Source organism: Bombina bombina, chromosome 6 (genome assembly GCF_027579735.1).
Source record: "Bombina bombina isolate aBomBom1 chromosome 6, aBomBom1.pri, whole genome shotgun sequence".
NCBI classification, from domain to species: Eukaryota; Metazoa; Chordata; class Amphibia; order Anura; family Bombinatoridae; genus Bombina; species Bombina bombina.
In genome coordinates this window covers 530389396-530416350 of record NC_069504.1, presented here as the reverse complement: position 1 = coordinate 530416350, position 26955 = coordinate 530389396, and the positions used below count along the sequence as shown (strand labels likewise).

General features: G+C 37.5%; 1 pseudogene; it reads right to left on the bottom strand.

Annotated features, from left to right (window-relative positions):
• Positions 1-26955, bottom strand: part of LOC128663230 (NAD(P) transhydrogenase, mitochondrial-like) — a 402446-nt pseudogene that overhangs the window by 75044 nt on the left and 300447 nt on the right.

The window sequence follows — 26955 nt, the reverse complement described above, 5'->3', positions numbered from 1 at the left end:
AAGTATTTCTTAGTATGTTACATGGACAGAGAATATGAAAATATATATATATATATATATATATATATATATATATATATATATATATATATATAAAAGATGTTTTTAAATAAATAAAATAATATTGTATGTAAAGATATTTATTTAAAAAAAAATTAACAATAAATCTATATTCGTTTTGGAATTCATCAAAAATGAAAATCTGTAAGAGAATTTTTTTTCTATATTAGAATCTGAGATCAGATATATTATTTAATGAACACATGAATAAACAAATATTTGTTAAATCTAATAATTGTAAATTCATCTTCTGTCTATGCTCTAACATGTATTGTTTGTTTTGAGATGAAAGCCATGTTCAGACTGGAGATCTATATCTATCTATACATAATTTAAAATTAATCACATTAAATTGTCTAATCAAGAGTTGACTTACATATTAACATTTAAAACAAAATGCCTAATATCCAATTTTGTTCACAAACTCCTAATTATTCAATTGTATGAGGGACATAATTGTATGTAATATTTCCTGTCCCTTCAAAAACTAATAAACCTAAATGTCAACTAGGAAATGTATCCCTTTATCTGTCTGTTCTTGAGAGGACTCAGATTGTGATCAATCAAAGTAGGGGGGATGTATATTAAATAAACGTCTTCCAAAAAATAGGACAAATAGGAAAATATATTATGAATTATTTTCACATTATTCCTCCTATGATTCTTAATAGCATGCATTGTGCAAACTAACCTGGATGTATGATCTTTAAAAGTAAATTCTATAGTAAATATCAGTTTATCTTCATTATGTGTCATATTCGTCACTTTCCAAATAGAGGATAGTGAAATAACATCTAAAAGAAAAGAGTAAACATAAGTGTTTCCCATAGGATGTATCCTGCATCCCCAGTCTTGTTCCATAGAATTGTGTCCACTTACCATGTGAACATGTCTTTGTATGTTTTTTGAAGTCAGCACAGTTGAAAGACAATGCCAGAGACAGGATCACATAGGTATTCTTCACCTTCAGTCTGGTATTCTTCACCTTCAGTCTGGTATTCTTCACCTTCAGTCTGAAGATGAAGTCAACCTCCCTAATGGAAAATAAAATGTACATCAAATATCTAATAAAATGGTACATAGTTCTGCATCCCTCACCTACCTACCTATTTCCTAAAATATTTATAGCAATAGCTTACTAAGCATATGTAGCCTCTTGTGTTCTGTTCTAACAATACATTGTGTAGCTGACTCACATACATTATCCATACGTAACCTCTGATGTATGACTTTGTCAATTCTAATGTGCTTTAGAGTATCCTTTTATCCGCTGCATTTCTCCCTTTCAGAATATCTAATAATGTCTAAACTTAATACTACATATAAAATAATTGTATGCCATATGATGGAGAGATGTAGCAATGGGCAAATCCCCCCCCCCCCAGTCTCGGTCCATACATTGTATACACTCACCATGTAATGGTGTCTTTGTATGTTTTTCCAGGTATGGCCCCTCTAGAAATGGCTAGTCCTCCTCATCTTGGAGGAGGTCTCAGGGCACCTGGACGGCCTGCAGCATCCCAGCCCGCAGGACACTGCAGGCTATAACGATCTTCGCCACCTTACCAGGGCTGTATTGTAGGGCTCCTCCATACCTGTCTAGGCATCATAACTGCATTTTGAGGAGCCCAAACATCCACTCCACTACGGCCCTGGTCCGCTTGTGTGCCCGATTATAGCGTACCTGGGCGTCGTCAGCCGGGTTACGCAATGGCATAATGAGCCAAGGCCGGCTTATGTAACCCGAATCACCTATAAATAATGAACATGACAAAATGTCAATATTAACAATATCTTACACATTATGATCTGAAAATACATTTAAATAAAATTATACAATGCATTTGTAGATACGAAAATCGCCTAAACTAGACATTTTCGGAAATTGACATAAATGGTTAAAGTGCATCCTATATCTGCACATTTAAGCTATGACCTGCTACATATCTGTTTGGAGCTAAAACAAAACATTTGCTGAAAGAGAAATAAATGGTTAAAGCGCATCCTAGATCTGCCCATTTAAGCTATGACCTGCTACATATCTGTTTGGAGCTAAAACTAAACATTTGCTGAAAGAGAAATAAATGGTTAAAGCGCATCCTATATCTGCACAGTTAAGCTATGACCTGCTACATATCTGTTTGGCGCTAAAACTAAACATTTGCTGAAAGAGACAAATAAATGGTTAATGCGCATCCTACATCTTCACATTTTGCACATTACACAAACACAACTGTTTTTGAACATTACAGTTGTAATTGTCTAACTTCTTAACCATGCTGTGCACAAGTACTCACCAATGAGCCACCCATGGGGAAACTGTTTTTCCTCAATCTGCCGCCACAGTGACAACTGCCTGAGGATGCGGGCATCATGACAGGCCCCCCCGAAATTCACACACACCTGCATAATCCTCATCCGTGCTTTGCAAACAAACTACACGTTCAGACTATGAAAGTGTTTGCGATTTCGGTAGGGGATCTCTTCTGCTGGAGCATGCAGCACAATGTGGGTGCAATCTATTGCTCCCAAAACATTGGGCATTTGAGCTATTGCATAGAATCCACTCTTGATGCGCCTCCAATCGTCCTCATTTTGAGGGAATCCTATGTAAAGCTTACAAACTCATACTATGGCATCCAGAAACTTGTCAAAAACCACAGAGAAGGTGCCCTGAGACAACCCATGCATGTACTCCTCTGAGGATTGAAAATTTACAGAGACCAGGACGTGTATGCAGCATAGCATCTTGGTCATGCCAGGGATTGCAGTCCGCATATGTTTACGTGGCTCCAGATGAGGTTTAAGTACTTTGTAAAGGCCCATGATTTGCTCTCAATTGAGTCTATTCTTGTCATAAACCTCGAAGTCGCTCATGTTCTCAAAGGTGGGCCTCACCCTTTCAAAACGAGGACCTCTTATCAGGCGTACTCCACACCTCTCTTGGAGATGCCGAGCCTGTCTGATTCTGTTGTACAAAACTTGTCCAACAGCACCTTCACAAGCCAAATAGCACAAAGCCAAACAGCAGAGCAAATGGACAAGGAGTAACAAGGTATGCAAAAACACAAAAGCGATTTGATACAATGTTGATCACCAGGGACGCTTTGGCCATGTTGTTTGGGGGATTTATAGTGCAAAATGTCCAATGGTATTGAGTTCGTAATGATTGCTGATAGTATCCACTTGATTGTATGTAAACGGCGTGAATTCTTTTAAAGTGGGCGTTTTTTTAGGTGTTTGCTGAAATTTTTACCAACACCAATAAATCGTAATGTGAAAGTGTAAAATGTAACATATGCAGAGCATCTTCATGATGTTTGTTCATATAACGCGATGTTATAGTAAAAACCACACTTCCACGCTAACATGATTGAAAGTGCATACTTGTGTATAATGTGTGCATAGACATGGCATAGAATCTGCTTGATCAATGTTGCTGCAATATTGTTGCAAAACGACAAACTAACGGGTGACATCTATAATATTCTATATATAAGTGATTGGCGAGATGTCAATATTGTACGCGTCCTATGAAAAACGTTATAATAATGACGATCTTCCGGCTGACATCTATAATATTATATTTATAATTTATTTGCTAGATGTCAATATTTTATGCGTCCCATTAAAATCGCAATAGTAATGACGATCTTCCAGCTGACATCTATAATATTATATTTATAATTGATTTGCGAGATGTCAATATTTTACGTGTCCCATTGAAATCACAATAATAGTCTACATATATGTAATATTGAGTGAGAAACTGATGAAAGGGGCGGTGCAGTCCTAATGCTGTAATCTGTATGGTTGAAGCTTCGAATGATGTCATCATATTAGCAACATGCCTGTCTAGTTTGCAAATCTTCATTCTGTTGTTGTAGTTTGCAACATTCTTATTGTTCAAAGATTAAAAAGATAAATGTGTGCTTTGTTGTTGTGTGATTCGTGTTATGTACATCTATGTATGTATTGTGATTCTCTCCCACATATGTTTATTAATATAAAGCAGTGTATAGCATTGTTATTCCTTCCAAAAAAGCGACAGCTCTATTTCTTAATGATATCTTATTATTCTACAGAATTCCTAATGTTATATTATGTTTAAATAGTGATGTTAAAGGGACAGTAAAGCCATAATTTCTCATTTCTGATTGAGAGAGAGAATCCAATGTTAATCAACCTTCCAATGTACTTGGAAGATGTAAATGTGTTCATTGTTTCTATATGGTTTGTGAGTAAATAGCAATGCACATGTGTGAGTCAGTGACAAAAGGCATGTATGTGCAGCCATCAATCATCATCTGGTGAGCCTATCTAGATATGCTGTTCGTCCAAGCATAGGACTTGAATACATGAAATGCTATAATAGACGTAAATGAGAGAAGTGTTTAAAATGGCCTACTGTTTGTGAATAATGAAATCTTAAAATGTATTTTTTGTGTTCGTTTAAATATGATTTAATTCATGAAACCGATTTTGTATTGTTGATGATAGAATTGATGGTGATTTCTAGTTGATGTAATGTAATTTTGTCAAACATTTTGATGTTATAGGGATGTTCACACAAGTAAAACCCATAACTCCATTGTAAAATAGTCTATTTCTTGATCTATTTGTCATAGCGGGACCAACGCAAGAATGAATGAATTAGCGCCACAATTGTAACGCTGCTATTACGAATTTTAAAGTAGAAAAATCTGTCTTGCGTTAGGGAAATCTGCCGGTCGCGTGCACAAGCACGTATTCCCCATAGAAGTCAACGGAGGCTAGAAATTTCCCTAGTTCACTAGTGTTGAACATAAAGTGAGTGGTGTCATGTTCTTCTGTCAAAAAGTAGCTAAATCGTGTTAATTTCATATTTAAAAAATGTTTTGTGTACGTAATGTGCTGTATATTGTTTGTATGTATCTAATTCTGTATGTATGTGATGATATTTGTACGTAGATGTAGCTATATGAGTGTATGTTCACGTATGTCTATGTAAGTCAATGTGAAAAAAAATCTCGTATCTTTTATCCGTTTTTTTATTCAAAATACATTCTGGAAAAAATAAAAATAGTCGAGTGTTTGTATGAGTGTAAGTGTACTTTGTATAATATTTTTGAATTGATTCGTGAATGTTTTTGTTAACAATCTATCAATAACTACTGGTCTGGTAGAGCGTTTTGTATTTGAGCGTAGATGGTGATTTTTGTGGCGCTACAGAAACTTGTAATAGCAGCGTTAGGGAAAATGAGGCGTTATGACCCATAACTATGCTATTTGAGTCATAACGCAAAACTCATAATCTAGCTGAATGTGTTTTCCCTTCCTTGGCATGTATTATATGAGGTATCTGAAAAGGTCCTCTCACATAAAATAACAAGTCTGACCTGTCTGAGATGGTAAATTCCTTTACAATCTATAAAAAACAAACAGGTTAATGGTTACCGAACACGTTTTCCTTGTTCTAGAAGCATTTTCACCATGTCAGCAATGGGATACTGAGCCTTGGCTGCACAAAGACCCCATCCTGAAAATAAACAAAGCTAAAATGTCACATGTGACTTAATATCCAATAATAATAATTCAAGCGCATAAAGTTATTGAAAATACAGTATATTTACCCAAAATATATACGATAACAAAAGCAGTAGGTGGGATTATAAAAACCAGTCCATTTAACTGTTCACGTCAATTTTATTTTTTATATATTTAAATATTTAAAGGGACATTCTGTTGCATATATTATTTAAAGGGATATTTTACTCCAGAATTGTTATTGTTTAAAAACATACACCTAGATTACGAGTTTTGCGTTAACAGGGGTGCGGTGCTAATGAGCAGTTTTCCCTCACCGCTTACCTACAGACAACGCTGGTATTACGGGTTTTTACAAACCCGGCGTTAGCCGCAAAAAAGTGGGCGTAGAGGAAAATTTTGCTCCACATCTCACCTCAATACCAGCGCTGCTTACGGTAGCGGTGAGCTGGCAAAATGTGCTTGTGCACGATTTCCCCATAGGAATCAATGGGGGAGAGCCGGCTGAAAAAAAACCTAACACCTGCAAAAAAAGCAGTGTTCAGCTCCTAACGCCCCATTGATTCCTATGGGAAATACTTTTATGTCTACACCTAACACCCTAACATGAACCCCGAGTCTAAACACCCCTAATCTTACACTTATTAACCCCTAATCCGCCACCCCCGTCATCGCCGATACCTGCATAATATTATTAACCCCTAATCTGCCGCTCCGGACACCGCCACCACTTACATTATACTTATGAACCCCTAATCTGCTGCCCCCAACATTGCCGACACCTACATTATATTTATTAACCCCTAATCTGCTGCCCCCAATGTCCCCGCCGCCTACCTACACTTATTAACCCCTAATCTGCCGCCCCCAATGTTGCCACCACTATAATAAAGTTATTAACCCCTAAACCTAAGTCTAACCCTAACCCTAACACCCCCTAACTTAAATATAATTACAATAAATCTAAATAAAATTACTACAATTAACTAAATTATTCTTATTTAAAACTAAATACTTACCTATAAAATAAACCCTAAGATAGCTACAATATAACTAATAGTTACATTGTATCTATCTTAGGGTTAATTTTTATTTTGCAGGCAACTTTGTATTTATTTTAACTAGGTACAATAGTTATTAAATCGTTATTAATTATTTAATAGCTACCTAGTTAAAATAAAGTCAAATTTACCTGTAAAATAAATCCTAACCTAAGTTACAATTACACCTAACACTACACTATAATTAAATGAATTACCTAAACTAAATACAATTAAATACAATTAAATACAATTATCTAAAGCACAGAAAAACCCCCACTAAATTACAGAAAATAATAAAATAATTACAAGTTTTTTAAACTAATTACACCTAATCTAATCCCCCTAATAAAATAAAAAAAAAAATAATAATAATAAAAAGCTCTACCCTATACTAAATTACAAATATCCCTTAAAAGGGCCTTTTGCGGGGCATTGCCCCAAAGTAATCAGCTCTTTTACCTGTAAAAAAAAGTACAATACCCCCCCAACATTAAAACCCACCACCCACACACCCAACCCTACTCTAAAAACCACCCAATACCCCCTTAATAAAACCTAACACTAACCCCTTGAAGATCACCCTACCTTGAGAAGTCTTAACCCAACTGGGCCGAAGTCCTCAACGAAGCCGGGCAAAGTGGTCCTCTAGACGGGCAGAAGTCTTCATCCAGACGGCATCTTCTATCTTCATCCATCCGGCGCGGAGCGGCTCCATCTTCAAGACATCCGACGCGGAGCATCCTCTTCAAATGAAGTCCAACTGAAGAATGAAGGTTCCTTTAAATGATGTCATCCAAGATGGCGTCCCTTGAATTCCGATTGGCTGATAGAATTCTATCAGCTAATCGGAATTAAGGTAGAAAAAATCCTATTGGCTGATGCAATCAGCCAAATAGGACTGAAGTTCAATCCTATTGGCTGATCCAATCAGCCAATAGGATTGAGCTGGCATTCTATTGGCTGATTGGATCAGCCAATAGAATGCAAGCTCAATCCTATTGTCTGATTGCATCAGCCAATAGGATTTTTTCTACCTTAATTCCGATTGGCTGATAGAAAAAAGCCCTTTTAAGGGCTATTTGTAATTTAGTATAGGGTAGGGCTTTTTATTATTTTGGGGGGCTTTTTTATTTTATTAGGGGGATTAGATTAGGTGTAATTAGTTTTAAAAAACGTAATTTAGTGCTTTTTTTCGTACTTTAGATAATTGTTTTAAATTGTAATTAATTGTATTTAATGTAGGGAATTAATTTAATTGTAGGGTAGTGTTAGGTGTAATTGTAACATAGGTTAGGTTTTATTTTACAGGTAAATATGTCTTTATTTTAACTAGGTAGTTAATAAATAGTTTATAACTATTTAATAACTATTGTACCTAGTTAAAATAAATACAAAGTTGCCTGTAAAATAAAAATAAACCCTAAGCTAGATACAATGTAACTATTAGTTATATTGTAGCTAGCTTATGGTTTATTTTATAGGTAAGTATTTAGTTTAAAATAGGAATAATTTAGTTAATTGTAGTAATTTTATTTTGATTTATTTAAATTATATTTAAATTAGGGGGTTAGGGTTAGACTTAGATTTAGGGGTTAATACATTTAATATAGTTGCGGCGATGTTGGGGTCAGCAGATTAGGAGTTAATAAATGTAGGTAGGTGTCGGCTATGTTAAGGACGGCAGATAAGGGGTTAATAAAATGTAACTAGTGTTTGTGATGCGGGAGTGTGGCGGTTTAGGGGTTAATATATTTTTTATAGTGGCGGTGATGTCCGGTTCGGCAGATTAGGGGTTAAAACATTTATTTTTGTTTTTGCGATGTGGGGGGCCTCGGTTTAGGGGTTAATAGGTAGTTTATGGGTGTTAGTGTACTTTTTAGCACTTTAGTTAAGAGTTTTATGCTACGGCGTTAGCCCATAAAACTCTTAACTGCTGACTTTTAAATGCGGTATCAGTCTTGACAGGAGAGGCTGTACCGCTCACTTTTTGGAAGACTCATAATACCGGCATTAGGCAAATCCCATTGAAAATATAGGATATGCAATTGACGTAAATGGATTTGCGGTATTTTCGAGTCTGGCCAAAAAAGTGAGCGGTACACCTGTCATTTCAAGACTCGTAATACCAGCGGGCGTTAAAAAGCAGCGTTGGGACCTCTCAACGCTGCTTTTTAAGGCTAACGCAAGACTCATAATCTAGCCAATAGATAATCCCTTTATTAACCATTCCCCAGTTTTGCATAACCAACATGGTTATATTAATATATTTTTTTACCTGTGATTCTTGTATCTAAGCCTTTGCAGACTGCCCCCTTATTTCAGTTCTTTTGACAAACTTGCATTTTAGCCAATCAGTGCCCTCTCATAAGTAACTCCTCAGACGTGAGCACAACGTTATCTATATGGCACACATGAACTAACACCCTCTAGCTGTACAAAACCTGTCAAATGCATTCAGATAAGAGCCAGCCTTCAAGGGCTTAGAAATTAGCATATGAGCCTACCTAGGTTTTTCTTTCAACTAAGAATACCAATAGAACAAAGCAAATTTGATGATAAAAGTAAATTGAAAAGTTGTTTAATATTGCATGCCCTATCTGAATCATGAAAGTTTAATTTTGACTAGACTGTCCCTTTAACCATAGCATAATGTTCAAAGGGATAAAAAGGTCAACATTTAAATGTGCACGGGTGTGTTTCAATTTTTAAAATAAGAATTTTTTTTAATATACTTCCATTAGCAAAGGACTGTTACTGTCACTAGCATTACTCTTTTTCAGTGGCATACACACATATGCTATAAGACCTGTGCGTCAGTATTTAACATCACATCTGTTCAAAGAGTCAGCAGGGTTTTGTATGACAATTTAGTCTTCACAAACATAATACCACTGCATTTTGAATACTGGTGCACGGCACTCACAGCAATAACTTTTAGTAGAAGTATTTTTGCTAACGAAAGTATATTGCAATAATGAAAAGATACAGATTTCAATTCTGACCTTTATATCCCTTTAGAGCAAGTTTCCCATATGAATGTGTTTAGAAAAAATGCATTCTTCAAGGGGAATTAAACTCTAGGAGCACCATTTGCCAAGCTGCGATAGCAGCTTTGGAGCCCCAGAGTTTCAGGTTCACATAAGCCAGCATGAAATGCTAGTTAAATAGCAGCAGTTTTAAATTTATTACAAGACCAGAGACTCATATTTTGCTTAATCCTTCAATTTACTGCTCAGGACAGCATTTAAAAGTGAAATTAAAACATCATATAACATTTAAAAATAAAACAGAGAACAAACTGCCAGAAAAATGGAAACCAATGAGATAACATTTTGAGGCCTATTTAACAACGGTCTTGTAGACCTAATCCGACAGTGCGGATCAGGTCCGCAAGATCTCGCTGAATGCAGAGAGCAATACGCTCTCCGTATTCAGCATTGCACCAGCAGCTCACAAGAGTTGCTGGTGCAACGCCGCCCCCTGCAGACTCGCTGCCAATGGGCTGCCAGCAGGGAGGTGTCAATCAACCAAATCGTACTCGATCGGGTTGAATTGTGGCGATTCCTGTCTGCCTGCTCAGAGCAGGCGGACCGGGTTATGGAGCAGCGGTCTTTAGAACTCTGCTTCATAACTGCTGTTTCTGGTGAGTCTGTAGACTCACACGGGCCCACAAGCTCTATACGGAGCTTGATAAATGGGCCTCTCTGAGTAGACAGTGACAAAAAAGACCAATCAGAGTCATTAACATATCCAAATAATGACCAGTAAGACCCAAACTGTCCTCTTTCTTTTTGCTGCTCAAACAAGATAAGCATACTTTAACTCTGCTATGCAGTTTAAATACATTTTTGGTTAAGTTTTTAGGTTTCTTATATTTTACATTTTATCTTATTTTCCTTGTTCTCAAATATTTACTTTCATTCTTATTTTCTTTACTTTACTCATTATTTTTTATTTCATTCTTCCTTCTTATGTTTATATTATTTTCATTTTTATTGTGTCATGTTTTTTATTTCAATATCGTTTTTTACCTCTCTATTTTTTTTTTATTTCCTTTTCCCTCTTCTTTTCCTATTATCAGTTTTTTCACCTGATCATTTTTTCCATATTCCTGCATCCATTTTAAACGCTCGCACTACTTCTCCCCTTTTTTCCCGCCGTTGATTCTTTCCCGCCCTGAGCTTGAGACATCTGTCTTCTCATGTGACGTTTTTTCTCTATCTGACACACCGCATCGTTACACCTTTGTCTCCTTCTGGTTCCTCCTCAGACCGGACGTTCATTTCAGTGTATCTCCTCCCTCACATAACGTCACGGACTTGTCAATCACCATACTTATTTACAAAATTGCAACATTGTTAACGGCTTTTATTAAAACTTGGTTACTAGTATCTTATTTCAGTACTTATAAGTAATTAAATTTTAGCTCTTCAGTATAGCTTAGTGGTTAAACTTTAGGCTGGAATCATTAGGTTAGAGGTTCTATTCCCAAGGGAACATTACATTGTTACATTACATTGAATTTATTCTATTTTGTTTTATCTTTTATTTATTATATACATTATTGACATTTTTATTTGTATTATGTCTCAAGAACATAATATTGTTTCTGAACAATCTGTACAACAGATGATTGATTCCTCTATGGAAAATTTTAGAAAACAAATTTCTGCTGATATTCAATCTTTAAATAAAGATGAACCTACGCCAAAAAAGGCAACACAAAAAAGAAAAAAATATTTCTCATAAATTGGCACATAAAATCTCTGCCAATAATGCTGTTAAAGGGGCATTACGTTTGCATAGTTCAAACAATAAAAAGAAAATTGTACCTGCTACATCAAAAAATATTTCTATTTCTTCTTCTGATTCAGAAGATAATTTTATTTTTAAATCCAATACTAATAAGCCCCACGTAGACTTTGATTCTTCACCTGAGTCTTCGGACTCATTTTCATATGATGATAATGATTCTAATTCTTGGCACTCTATATTTACTCCCGAATTTTCACAAAATTCTGACTCTGACTCATCTCCCAAAAATAAAAAATCCAAAAAAAAATCTAAAAAACATAAACACGTTTTAATTGATAATTTAGGTAATCCCTATCTCAAACCTCGTTCCACACAATGGTGTCCCTCTAAAAGGGTAGCAACATTTTTAGATTTTTATATTAGGAAACCTTTAGACAAACAGTCTAGAAATAATTTCCGTTCAGAATGTCCTCATCCTGAACTCCCTCACAAATCTTCTATCACCCCTGACATTGATGCCAATTTACTTTAATTTATTCCTTCTCCAAAATGTAACATACGCCATGGTCCAAAATATTAGATTCCCTTGGTCCCATAGCAAAACATTTTGAATTAGCTGAAGAAGCTATTACTGTTAATTCCTTTGTGGACCCTCTGATCCTTAGAGAATGGATTCAAAGAACCATTTATTTAATTGGTAATGCCAACTCAGCCCTTGCCACACAGAGACACAGAATTATTTTAAGAAAGTTAGACCCTAAACTAGCAGATTTTGCTCCCACTGAAATAGGACCTAAGGCTGAAAGCCTATTATTTGGAGAATTGGGTCTTAAAGAATTGGGGAATTATGTGAACACCTTTAATAGCCTTAATAAAGTTAAGACTTCAACTAAGAAAAATCTTTACCCTCAAAATCAGGTTTTTGACACGGCCGGGAAAGTTAGAGGCCATTTTCCCAGCCGAATGCCTTCCATCAACAGGTCTCACTATCAGAACAGACCACAATTCACAAACCCTGCACTCGCTACCTTCTATTCAACAAGGACAAGACAATGACAATACAGACCCTACAGATCAAGACCTCGCTCAAGACCTTTTTCATGTATTTATAATCAATCCTCATTTCACTCTTTCTTTCCCACAAAAGATAGGTGGCAGACTTTCTCTTTTCTTAAAAAATTGGAACCTTATTACGACAGACCCATGGGTTCTTCAAACTATTGCAGGTTTTCAGATATCATTCATAAACACTCCTGTCCAATCTCAAATTCCTTCTCCAATTCATTTTTCAAATTAAGACCTTCTTCTAAATACAAAACTTCAGAATCTCTTAAACAAATCTGCCATAGAACCAGCCAATCCTTCCACAATTTTTTTTTATCAGCAACATGTTTCTAGTAAAAAAGAGGAACAGCCTTTTTCGTCCTGTTATAAATTTAAGAAATCTAATTTTTTTTGTTTCCTACAATCATTTCAAACTAGAGGGAATTAATCTCCTAAGAGATTTTTAAGAGACAACGATTGGTTGGTTCGATTGGATCTTACAGATGCTTATCTCACCATTCCCATTCATCACGCTTTCAGGAAATTCCTTTGTTTCTTTTGGCAAAACTCTTTATGGCAATTTTTTTTGTTTACCCTTTGGCTTATCATCTGCACCCTGGGTATTTAAAAAAGTTTTAAAACCGATAGTTACGTGGTTAAGATTAAGAGGGATTCGTCTAATTATCTATCAAGACGATATTTTAATTATGCATCAGAATCCTCATCTTTCTACTTCTATTCTTCTTCTAGAGAACCTTGGTTTTATTATAAACAAGGAGAAATGTATCCTTTCTCCTACTCAAAATTTGACTTTTCTAGGCTTTTCCATAGACACAATTTCTTCCACTCTCAGTCTTCCGAAAGACAAATTAAAGAATATAAAAAGGAAATTTCTTATCTTCTAAAATAAAAATATTTTCCTATCAGGAATTTGGCTTGGATTGTTGGGCTACTCTCGTCCTTAATTCAAGCCATATTTCCTGTCCCTCTTCACTATCGTGCTCTTCAACGTCTAAAAATATGCAGTTTAAACAAAGGTCTCAGTTATTCTCACAAAATATCTTTATTTTCAGAAGTGAAAGAAGAACTCCTCTAGTGGTTATCGAACATAGATGCTTGGAATGGCAAAGCGTTTTTTGGAAATTCACCAGATCTGATTATAGAATCAGATGCCAGCAAGACTGGTTGGGGAGCCCGCTGTGGAAATTCTATAAACGGAGGGAAATGGTCCCCTTCAGACCAAAATATCCACATCAATTATCTAGAGCTTATAGCAGGATCCTTTGCTATAAAAAGTTTCTCCTATTACCATTCATTTAAAAATGGACAACATCTCTGCAGTTCGCTACATCAATAGCTTAGGAGGTACCAAATCAAAACAACTTTCAGACTTAACCTCTTTGATCATTCACCAATGTCTCAATCTCAATATTTCTATATTCGCAGAATACATTCCGGGTTTATCAAATATCACAGCAGATTGGGGTTCTCGTTATCTCAGAGATTCAAGTGATTTTCTTCAGATTCAATCCATAAGAGGTCCATTTCTTTTAGACCTGTTTGCCTCTCGCTTACATTTCCAGATAAAACCATTTTTCAGTTGGCGTCCAGATCCAGATGCCTTAGCTGTAGACACTTTTCTCCAAACTTGGCCCCTTCTAGGAGCTTATGCTTTTCCTCCTTTTTCCATGATTTCAAGGACCATAACTTATGTTCGCAAACATCTTAACTCTATTCTGCTAATAACTTCTCTTTGGCCATCCCAACCTTGGTACCCGTCTCTACTAGAGATGTCTTACTTACCTCTTCTCCTTCTCCCTCCCCATCCTCTCCTTCTTTCAGATCATCTAGGGAACCCTCATTCTCTGATTTACCAGAACTCCCTTTGACTAGTTGCTTGGACAATTACTGGGGATCTTGGTCTTGCAAGGCCTTTCTTCAAGAGCTAGTTCTCTCCTCAGAGATTCTTGGGCCTCAGGTACCAGAAAATGCTATGTTTCTGCATGGTCCAGATGGGATGGCTGGTGCTCTCAAAGGAACTTGGATCCCTTTTCAGCTCCTTTGACTCAAATTTTAAATTATTTATCTTTTCTTTTCGATCAAGGTTTTGCCTATTGATCCATTAATATTACTAGATCAGCTATTTCTGCAGTCATTTTCCAATTGCTGATATCCCTATTGGACGTCATTTTCAAATTTGTAGACTTTTAAAAGCTATCCGTCTTAATAGACCTCCCATCCCTAAACATCTTGAATTCTGGGCTGTTGATCTTATTTTTTCCCTTTTCAATTCTTGGCCTTCTAATGAATTTCTTTCTTTAAAACAACTTTCTTTTAAACTTACTACTCTTCTTTGTCTTCACTCTTGTAAAAGTCTCTGATGTCAAAGCTATAGATTTCAATTAAAAAATCTTTTCTCCTGAAGGAATTGTGTTTTACATTATTCGTAGAACTAAAACTAATATTTCTACTATCGTTTACCCTTACTTTTATGAACATCCTAAATTATGTGTGGTTCTTTGTCTCAAGGAATACGAATTAAGAACTTATCATTTTAGATCTTCTTCTTCTAATCAATGTTTATTATCTTTTATTTCACCTCATAAACCTGTTTCTTCCATAACTATAGCTAGATGGGTTAGATGTACTATGTCCGAAGCTGGAGTAGATAATAGTTTTTCTTCTCACTCTATTAGAGGAGCTTCTGCCTCTAAAGCCTTCTTTAAATAATGTTCCTTACAAGATATTTTAAATGCAGCTGATTGGTCTTCCGATTCTATTTTAGACAATTTTATTTTAAACCTATTTCTTCTATCCCTCATAGTCTTATTAATTGATTTTCTTTTGCTTTAAACTAGCAAAATATGAGTCTCTGGTCTTGTAATAAAATCAGAATTAATACTGCTGCTACTTAAAGGGATTTTTTTTATTCATGACTCAGACAGAGCATGCAATTTTAACCCTTTATTGACCACAGCACTTTTCCATTTTCTGTCCGTTTGGGACCAAGGCTATTTTTACATTTCTGCAGTGTTTGTGTTTAGCTGTAATTTTCCTCTTACTCATTTACTGTACCCACACATATTATATACCGTTTTTCTCGCCATTAAATAGACTTTCTAAAAATACCATTATTTTAATCATATCTTATAATTTACTATAAATATATATATATATATATATATATATATATATATATATATATATATATATATATATATATATATATATATATATATATATATATATATATATATATATATATATATATATATATAAGGAAAAACTTTGACCCCCAAAATCTGTTACACATCTACAACCACCAAAAAACACCCATGCTAAATAGTTTCTAAATTTTGTTCTGAGTTTAGAAATGCCCAATGTTTACATCTTCTTTGCTTTTTTTGTAAGTTATAGGGCCATAAATACAAGTAGCACTTTGCTATTTCCAAACCATTATTTTTCAAAATTAGCGCTAGTTACATTAGAACACTAATATCTTTCAGGAATCTCTGAATATCCATTGACATGTATATTTTTTTTTTTAGTAGACATCCCAAAGTATTGATGATCTAGGCCCATTTTGGTATATTTCATGCCACCATTTCACCGCCAAATGCGATTAAATACAAAAAATTGTTAACTTTTTCACTAATTTTTTCACAAACTTTTGGTTTCTCACTGAAATTATTTACAAACAGCTTGTGCAATTATGGCTTAAATTGTTGTAAATTCTTCTCTGGGATCCCCTTTGTTCAGAAATAGCAGACATATATGGCTTTGGTGTTGCTTTTTGGTAATTAGAAGGCTGCTAAATGCCACTGCGCACTACATGTGTATTATGCCCAGCAGTGAAGGGGTTAATTAGGGAGCATGTAGGGAGCTTTTAGGGGTAATTTTAGCTTTAGTGTAGTGTAGTAGACAACCTCAAGTATTGATCTAGGCCAATTTTGGCATATTTCATGCCACCATTTCACCGCCAAATGCGATCAAATTAAAAAAAAGTAAAATTTTTCACAATTTTAGGTTTCTCACTGAAATCATTTACAAACAGCTTGTGCAATTATGGCACAAATGGTTGTAAATGCTTCTCTGGGATCCCCTTTGTTCAGAAATAGCAGACATATATGGCTTTGGCGTTGCTTTTTGGTAATTAGAAGGTCGCCAAATGCCGCTGCGCATCACACGTGTATTATGGCTAGCAGTGATGGGGTTAATTATGTAGCTTGTAGGGAGCTTGCAGGGTTAATTTTAGCTTTAGTGTAGAGCTCAGCCTCCCACCTAAAAATTCAGACCCCCTGATCCCTCCCAAACAGCTCTCTTCCCTCCACCACCCCACAATTGTCCCCGCCATCTTAAGTACTGGCAGAAACTCTGCCAGTACTAAAATAAAAGCTATATTTGATTATTTTTTTAAGCATATTTACATATGCTGCTGTGTAGGATCCCCCCATAGCCCCCAACCTCACTGATCCCCCACCAATCAGCTTTCTAACCCTCCCCCTCTGCCTTAATGGGCACCATTTTGGGTACTGGCAGCTGTCTGCCAGTACCCAGTTTAGTAAAAAAAAGTCTGGTTTTTTTTTTATTGCCCTTTTCTGTAATGTAGCTTCCCCCCCCAAGACCAACCCCCCACCCCTTCCAGAACCCTTAGATGATCATTTAATTTTTTTAAATATTTGGTTTTTTTTAGCTTCTATTAACTTTTTTCTGCAGTGTAGCGGTTCCCTCCCACTCCCGCATGTGCACGCGCCTGCCCGCCGCCCCCGTGCACGTGCGCGCTCTCGTGCACGCTCCCGTCTGTCCCGTCCACGATCCCGCCCCCCTTCACTCGGCACATCGATGGCCGCCCACCCGCCTCCCAGACTTGCTCCCACCCACCAACGATACCGGCCACCGATGTCCGGTGCAGAGAGGGCCACAGAGTGGCTCCCTCTGCATCGGATGGCCAAGGGGGGTTATTGCAGGATGCCTCAATATCGAGGCATCACTGCAATAACCGGAAAGCAGCTTGAAGCGAGCAGGATCGCTTCCAGCTGCTTTCCAGACCAAGGACGTACGCCACACGTCCTCGGTCATTAACTGTATTTTTTTGGAGGACGTGTGGCGTACGTCCTTGGTCGTTAAGGGGTTAAGCAATTTTCTAATTTACACCTTTTATACATTTTTCTTCATTCTCTTGGAATCTTTATTTTAAGAGGCAGAATGTAAGCTTAGAAACCGGCCCAATTTTGGTTCAGCGCTTGCCACTGATCAGCAAGTGCTACATTCAAATAAAGATACCAAGAGATGGTATATCAATAAATGGAGCCCTAAGAATGGCATATTTTCTTATGCCGTGGCACTAATTTTAGAGCATATCTAAAAGCTGATTTGCCAACAGGCACAGTGCATATATGTGCCTGTCAATTAATTGTTTCAACAATGTTTGTGCACCAATGATCTGTTCAGCAGGCCATTGTCTGGAAATCTGAGTTTAATTCACATAGAAGGAAACATTTTTGTAAGTGCATTTACATGGGAAACGTGCTTAAATGTTATGCTGTGGTAAAATAGTCACAGCTTAATGTGCACAAGAATGTCCCTTTCATTATAGTACATAACGAACTAACCACAGTTAATCAGATTTTTCTTTTTTATTATGAGCTTCCCTGTGGCATCCAACCAAGCTGATTCATTTCCTAACTGGTGGTCTGGGAGGAGGAATAGTCCTCCATGCAACCCAAGTCATTTACATGCACATAAACAACAAATCAGGAATGCCCAAATGTACATTTCTAATTTGAATGTAAGCATGTTTGCAGTTTTTGTAAAAGTTATCACAGTTTTTAATGTGCACTCAATTCACCAAGCATTCATTATTACTATATACCTCCCGGAGGCTTTCTAGGGCAGGGAAGTTAGGGCACTTGTGGGCAGTGTCCCATCATTGTTTTGACGATGGGACCATGGGATGTAGGGCAAGGTGTGTGGTGGGTTTGAATAACTAAGATGGAGAAGTACCCGATAACCAGGAAATTTGCCCTGGCCAGTGCCACTGCAGGCAGGAAAGCAGACAGACCTTCCAACCTGTGACAATCCCTATGGACTCGGACAGTTGGGAGGACTCCAAGCATAAATTTTTTAACTACTCGTATTTATCTCTGTCCTTCTTTTGTGTAGAGCAATTACCATGTAAAAGAAAGCATCTGTCACGCATCCAACTAAAACATGTTCATTGGATTGCATGCTCAGTAAATATTATCGAAAAACACTTTTTCACAAATTTTCTTTCATAAGATGGTGAGAGTCCACAGATCATCACATGTAGGATTAAAATCCAGTCTAATAGGAGAAGGCAAAACACCCAACATAACAGAGTTTTTAATCCCTCCCACTTTCCTATAATCCCTTAGTCAATCTTTTGCCTCCAGCACAGAGTGATGGTGTAACTAGAAGTGCTGATCTTCACTTTGTTTGAAAAGGGGTTCTCTAACCAATCTGAGACCCATTATCCTCCCCAGAGAACCTATAAACAGGGCATGGGAGTGGACAGGAGTTCAGCTAGGCAGTGAAAATCTTCTCCCAGTTTGGAGATGCCACCAGCCTCCCAGGTGAAATGTGGGTATGTCTGCCAATCCCCTGGTATACAGTTCTCTTTGCAGACCCTTGGCACTGTGCTTGCACTTCATTTGATGGGCCCATCTAGTGTAAGCAGCTATATTCATTTATTTCATAATGATGAGAGTCTATGTGACCCACCCTTGTCTCTTCAGTACAGTTGGCGGCAGTACCACTTTGCACTTCACTTACCCTCTTGGCCATAGGTATGACTGAAGGATCATTGGGAAGTGGGAGGGGATTATAGACCAGATTATGAGTGGAGCAGTATTTTGTGCTTGCGTTCGAGTGTTAAAACCACTAGACGTAAGTTTTTTTTACGTTTAGAAATTTGCGCTCGTATTACGTATTGCGTTGTAAAAAAGTTTGAAAAGTTCCGGTAACAAAGATACTTTGAGAAGTTGTGAATACAACATCGCACACCCACAATTTGCGCAAACAAGATCACAGTTATTTAAAAGTGCAATATAAGAAGATATTATTGCATATTTCATAATCCAGTGTTCTGCACATAGCAGCTGTTGTTCGTTCCTGGTAGAGCGCTTCTCTCTTTGTATGCAAATTATTATGACCCTGGGGAAGTCTCCCTATGGGTGATGGGGGAAACCAGACGTGGACTCCTTGCCCAGTGTGTTTAGAGGAATGTGGCTGCACCTCACTGACGAGGCCCATAGGAGGCCGAAACGATCATCTGGGGTTGTCATGTTCCTTGTTCAGAGGAGAATTGCCTAGTATTTCGGGGCTGGACTGACCTTACTTGGCAGGATCAGACTGATATACTTCAGGAAAGTTTTCTTCTGTGAAAAGCACACTGGTCTAAAAGAGGCTGCTTCCGGGTGGTAAATCGCCATAGAACAAGCCACTGAGCTGTTGTTCGTTCCTGGTAGAGCGCTTCTCTCTTTGTATGCAAATTATTATGACCCTGGGGAAGTCTCCCTATGGGTGATGGGGGGAAACCAGACGTGGACTCCTTGCTCAGTGTGCTTAGAGGAATGTGGCTGCACCTCACTGACGAGGCCCATAGGAGGCCAAAACGATCATCTGGGGTTGTCATGTTCCTTGTTCAGAGGAGAATTGCCTAGTATTTCGGGGCTGGACTGACCTTACTTGGCAGGATCAGACTGATATACTTCAGGAAAGTTTTCTTCTGTGAAAAGCACACTGGTCTAAAAGAGGCTACTTCCAGGTGGTAAATCGCCATAGAACAAGCCACTGAGCTGTTGTTCGTTCCTGGTAGAGCGCTTCTCTCTTTGTATGCAAATTATTATGACCCTGGGAAAGTCTCCCTATGGGTGATGGGGGAAACCAGACGTGGACTCCTTGCCCAGTGTGCTTAGAGGAATGTGGCTGCACCTCACTGACGAGGGCCATAGGAGGCCGAAACGATCGTCTGGGGTTGTCATGTTCCTTGTTCAGAGGAGAATTGCCTAGTATTTCGGGGCTGGACTGACCTTACTTGGCAGGATCAGACTGATATACTTCAGGAAAGTTTTCTTCTGTGAAAAGCACACTGGTCTAAAAGAGGCTGCTTCCGGGTGGTAAATCGCCATAGAACAAGCCACTGAGCTGTTGTTCGTTCCTGGTAGAGCGCTTCTCTCTTTGTATGTATGTATATATATATATATATATATATATATGAATTTACATGTTTATATCTACTTGCCTGCAAATGGCTACAATGTTTTCTTTGTGTGACCCTGGCTTGTTTCCTGGACTTTGCTTATTACCTGCCCCTATGCTGTGTCCCTTGTTCCTGACTGACTACCTGGCTGCTGACTTTTGGATCTGTGTTTTGGATTATTCTTCTTATTTCTTCCTGTGTTTGATGCCTGGGGTATAGATTGATCTACTTTAGCCTATACTGGATTTGAAACCTAATTTACTGTCTTCTCCTATGATATTGATGCCTGTTTCCTGATTACCGCTTCCAGTCCATTACCTGCTCATGTAAAATACCTTTACAGTCTGGCAAGAAGGAGTTAACAGCTATGTTCGCAGTTGAGAGGAATATTTTCTGGCAAATATGCTATAACGTGTGCAGTTGTAGAAGGTAATAGTGCCTAGTGAGGCAGGAAACTAATGCTGCTGACCTCAATTATCTTATTTATAGGATGATGCCCAGTTGTATTAGGTGTCCTGTGAAAATAAAATATTTTTTATTTTTTTATTAAAACTTTATTTAAACTAATATCAGCCAACAGAAGCATAGACATGCATCTGACAATTACATGATATCTCAACATTTAACCTCAATATGTTTTCATTTACACAGTTTGTGCTCAGACAATGAGATCTTGTTCATAGGCTATACAATGTCACTAAAATACAGCCTACATTGGATGACATCCTGTTAGGTGTATAGTAACTTAACTTCTTCAACCTTAGAGCTGTTTAATAATAGAAAGGGTTTAGATTTGTCCTTATTGTTTGCATAGAGTTTAACAAAATTGTTGCTATATGTGGTAGCTATATAGGCTTAAAAAGGAGGAATGTTGGAGAAAGTGGTTCAGTTAAAATGGAGTAAGCCAAAGATGAAGTAATGAAGTGGAATGGTAGAGAAAGGGGGGAAAGGGGAGGGGGACACCATCTCCCCATTTTTGTTGAAAATGTGATTGATAACCTTCTCAACAACATGTCCAAAACTGTTTTCTTCACGTAATTAGCAGATTATACTGTGAGCTAACTCTATTGAGACCTTGATATAGATTGTTCCTAATAGAATTTGACATCTAAGAAATACATGCATTGGTTGGGTTTTTAAAAAAAAAAAACAACAACATTCTTTCAGGGATACTAACTCAGTGGTTCTATCCACCCACATCTATTTAGCTGGGATCATTGGGGTTTTCCAATATCTTGCAATCAATAACTTAGCTCTGTTGATTCCGATTTGTAATTAATGTGATCTTAAAGGGACACTGTACCCAAATTTGTTTCTTTTGTGATTCAGATAGAGCATGTAATTTTAAGCAACTTTCTAATTTACTACTATTATCAAATTTTCTTCATTCTCTTGGTATCTTTAATTGAAAAGCAAGAATGTAAGTTTAGATGCCGGCCCATTTTTTTGTGAACAACCTGGGTTGTTCTTGCTGATTGGTGGATTGATTTAAACGACCAATAAACAAGTGCTGAACCAAGAAAATAACTTTGCAAATAAAGATAGCAAGAGAACGAAGAAAAATTCATAATAGGAGTAAATTAGAAAGATGCTTAAAATTGCATGCTCTATCTGAGTCACGAAAGAAAAAATTTGGGTTCAGTGTCCCTTTAACTTACAGGTTGTCCTTCTAGGAAAGTAATTTAGTAGAGCAAATCTTGCTGTAAGTGTAAAGGGTTCTGAAAGTATTTTTTGGAAATGGTCTTCTACTGCTTTCCAAAAGGGGAGAATTAACCTACACTGCCACCCGATGTGAGTTAAAGTGCCATGGTCTACACACCCCTCCGAAACTCATCTATATATCACTATTTATTGGGCTGGAGTGAGGTACCACCTCAGGAGAGGTTTGGTATTCATTTCTAGTATTTGTCGAGAAACAACATAATTTATGTAAGAACTTACCTGATAAATTCATTTCTTTCATATTAGCAAGAGTCCATGAGCTAGGGACGTATGGGATATACATTCCTACCTACCAGGAGGGGCAAAGTTTCCCAAACCTCAAAATGCCTATAAATACACCCCTCACCACACCCACAAATCAGTTTAACGCATAGTCAAGAAGTGGGGTGATAAGAAAAAGTGCGAAAGCATAAAAAATAAGGAATTGGAATAATTGTGCTTTATACAAAAAAATCATAACCACCACAAAAAGGGTGGGCCTCATGGACTCTTGCTAATATGAAAGAAATGAATTTATCAGGTAAGTTCTTACATAAATTATGTTTTCTTTCATGCAATTAGCAAGAGTCCATGAGCTAGTGACGTATGGGATAATGACTACCCAAGATGTGGATCTTCCACGCAAGAGTCACTAGAGAGGGAGGGATAAAATAAAGACAGCCAATTCCGCTGAAAATAATCCACACCCAAAATAAAGTTTAAATCTTATAATGAAAAAAACTGAAATTATAAGCAGAAGAATTAAACTGAAACAGCTGCCTGAAGTACTTTTCTACCAAAAACTGCTTCAGAAGAAGAAAACACATCAAAATGGTAGAATTTAGTAAAAGTATGCAAAGAAGACCAAGTTGCTGCTTTGCAAATCTGATCGACCGAAGCTTCATTCCTAAACGCCCAGGAAGTAGAAACTGACCTAGTAGAATGAGCTGTAATACTTTAAGGCGGAGTTTTACCCGACTCGACATAGGCATGATGAATTAAAGATTTTAACCAAGATGCCAGAGAAATGGCAGAGGCCTTCTGACCTTTCCTAGAACCGGAAAAGATAACAAATAGACTAGAAGTCTTTCGGAAATTCTTAGTAGCTTCAACATAATATTTCAAAGCTCTAACTACATCCAAAGAATGCAATGATTTCTCCTTAGTATCCTTAGGATTAGGACATAATGAAGGAACCACAATTTCTCTACTAATGTTGTTAATTCACAACCTTAGGTAAAAATTTGAAAGAAGTTCGCAACACGCCTTATCCTGATGAAAAATCAGAAAAGGAGACTCACAAGAAAGAGCCGATAATTCAGAAACTCTTCTAGCAGAAGAGATGGCCAAAAGAAACAAAACTTTCCAAGAAAGTAATTTAATGTCCAATGAATGCATAGGTTCAAACGGAGGAGCTTGAAGAGCCCCCAGAACCAAATTCAAACTCCAAGGAGGAGAAATTGACTTAATGACAGGTTTTATACGAACCAAAGCTTGTACAAAACAATGAATATCAGGAAGATTAGCAATCTTTCTGTGAAAAAGAACAAAAAGAGCAGAGATTTGTCCTTTCAAGGAACTTGCAGACAAACCTTTATCCAAACCATCCTGAAGAAACTGTAAAATTCTCGGAATTCTAAAAGAATACCAGGAAAAATGATGAGAAAGACACCAAGAAATGTAAGTCTTCCTGACTCTATAATATATCTTCCTAGATACAGATTTACAAGCCTGTAACATAGTATTAATAACAGAGTCAGAGAAACCTCTTTGACTAAGAATCAAGCGTTCAATCTCCATACCTTTAAATTTAAGGATTTGAGATCCTGATGGAAAAAAGGACCTTGCGACAGGAGGTCTGGTCTTAACGGAAGAGTCCACGATTGGCAAGAGGCCATCCGGACAAGATCCGCATACCAAAACCTGTGAGGCCATGCTGGAGCCAACAGCAGAACAAACGAGCATTCCTTCAGAATCTTGGAGATTACTCTTGGAAGAAGAACTAGAGGCGGAAAGATATAGGAAGGATGATACTTCCAAGGAAGTGACAATGCATCCACTGCTTCCGCTTGAGGATCCCTGGATCTGGACAGATACCTGGGAAGTTTCTTGTTTAGATGAGAAGCCATCAGATCTATTTCTGGAAGTCCCCACATTTGAACAATCTGAAGAAATACCTCTGGGTGAAGAGACCATTCGCCCGGATGTAACGTTTGGCGACTGAGATAATCCGCTTCCCAATTGTCTATACCTGGGATATGAACCGCAGAAACTAGACAGGAGCTGGATTCCGCCCATACCAGTATCCGAGATACTTCTTTCATAGCCAGAGGACTGTGAGTCCCTCCTTGATGATTGATGTATGCCACAGTTGTGACATTGTCTGTCTGAAAACAAATGAACGATTCTCTCTTTAGAAGAGGCCATGACTGAAGAGCTCTGAAAATTGCATGGAGTTCCAAAATATTGATTGGTAATCTCACCTCCTGAGATTCCCAAACCCCTTGTGCTGTCAGAGACCCCCAAACAGCTCCCCAACCTGTCAGACTTGCATCTGTTGAAATTACAGTCCAGGTCGGAAGAACAAAAGAAGCCCCCTGAACTAAACGATGGTGATCTGTCCACCACGTCAGAGAGTGTCGTACAATCAGTTTTAAAGATATTACTTGAGATATCTTTGTGTAATCCATGCACCACTGGTTCAGCATACAGAGCTGAAGAGGTCGCATGTGAAAACGAGCAAAGGGGATCGCGTCTGATGCAGCAGTCATAAGACCTAGAATTTCCATGCATAAGGCTACCGAAGGGAATGATTGTGATTGAAGGTTTCGACAAGCTGTAATCAATTTTAGACATCTCTTGTCTGTCAGAGACAGAGTCATGGACGCTGAATCTATCTGGAAACCTAAAAAGGTTACCCTTGTCTGAGGAATCAATGAACTTTTCGGTAAATTGATCCTCCAACCATGATCTTGAAGAAACAACACAAGTCGATTCGTATGAGATTCTGCTAAATGTGAAGACTGAGCAAGTACCAAGATATCGTCCAAATAAGGAAATACCACAATACCCTGTTCTCTGATTACAGACAGAAGGGCACCGAGAACCTTTGTAAAAATTCTTGGAGCTGTTGCTAGGCCAAACGGCAGAGCCACAAACTGGTAATGCTTGTCTAGGAAAGAGAATCTCAGAAACTGATAGTGATCTGGATGAATCGGAATATGCAGATATGCATCCTGTAAATCTATTGTGGACATATAATGCCCTTGCTGAACAAAAGGCAGAATAGTCCTTATAGTTACCATTTTGAATGTTGGTATCCTTACATAACGATTCAATATTTTTAGATCCAGAACTGGTCTGAAGGAATTCTCCTTCTTTGGTACAATGAAGAGATTTGAATAAAACCCCAGCCCCTGTTCCAGAACTGGAACTGGCATAATTACTCCAGCCAACTCTAGATCTGAAACACATTTCAGAAATGCTTGAGCCTTCGCTGGATTTACTGGGACACGGGAAAGAAAAAATCTCTTTGCAGGAGGCCTTATCTTGAAGCCAATTCTGTACCCTTCTGAAACAATGTTTTGAATCCAAAGATTGTGAATTGAATTGATCCAAATTTCTTTGAAAAATCGTAATCTGCCCCCTACCGGCTGGGCTGGAATGAGGGCCGCACCTTCATGTGGACTTGGGAGCTGGCTTTGGTTTTCTAAAAGGCTTGGATTTATTCCAGACTGGAGATGGTTTCCAAACTGATACCGCTCCTGTGGGTGAAGGATCAGGCTTTTGTTCCTTATTGTGACAAAAGGAACGAAAACGATTATTAGATCTAAATTTACCTTTAGATTTTTTATCCTGTGGTAAAAAAGTTCCTTTCCCTCCAGTAACAGTTGAGATAATAGAATCCAACTGAGAACCAAATAATTTATTACCCTGGAAAGAAAGGGAAAGCAAAGTTGACTTAGAAGGCATATCAGCATTCCAAGTTTTAAGCCATAAAGATCTTCTAGCTAAAATAGCTAGAGACATATACCTGACATCAACCCTAATGATATCAAAGATGGCATCACAAATAAAATTATTAGCATGTTGAAGAAGATTAACAATGCTATGAGAATTATGATCTGTTACTTGTTGCGCTAAAGCTTCTAACCAAAAAGTTGAAGCTGCAGCAACATCCGCTAAAGATATAGCAGGTCTAAGAAGATAAGTAAGCTTTTCTTAGAAAGGATTCAATCTTCCTATCTAAAGGATCCTTAAAGGAAGTACTATCTGCCGTAGGAATAGTAGTACGTTTAGCAAGAGTAGAGACAGCCCCATCAACTTTAGGGATTTTGTCCCAAAATTCTAATCTGTCAGATGGCACAGGATATAATTGCTTAAAACGTTTAGAAGGAGTAAATGAATTACCCAAATTATTCCATTCCCTGGAGATTACTTCAGAAATAGCATCAGGGACAGGAAAAACTTCTGGAATAACTACAGGAGATTTAAAAACCTTATTTAAACGTTTAGATTTAGTATCAAGAGGACCAGAATCCTCTATTTCTAATGCAATTAAGACTTCTTTAAGTAAAGAACGAATAAATTCCATTTTGAATAAAT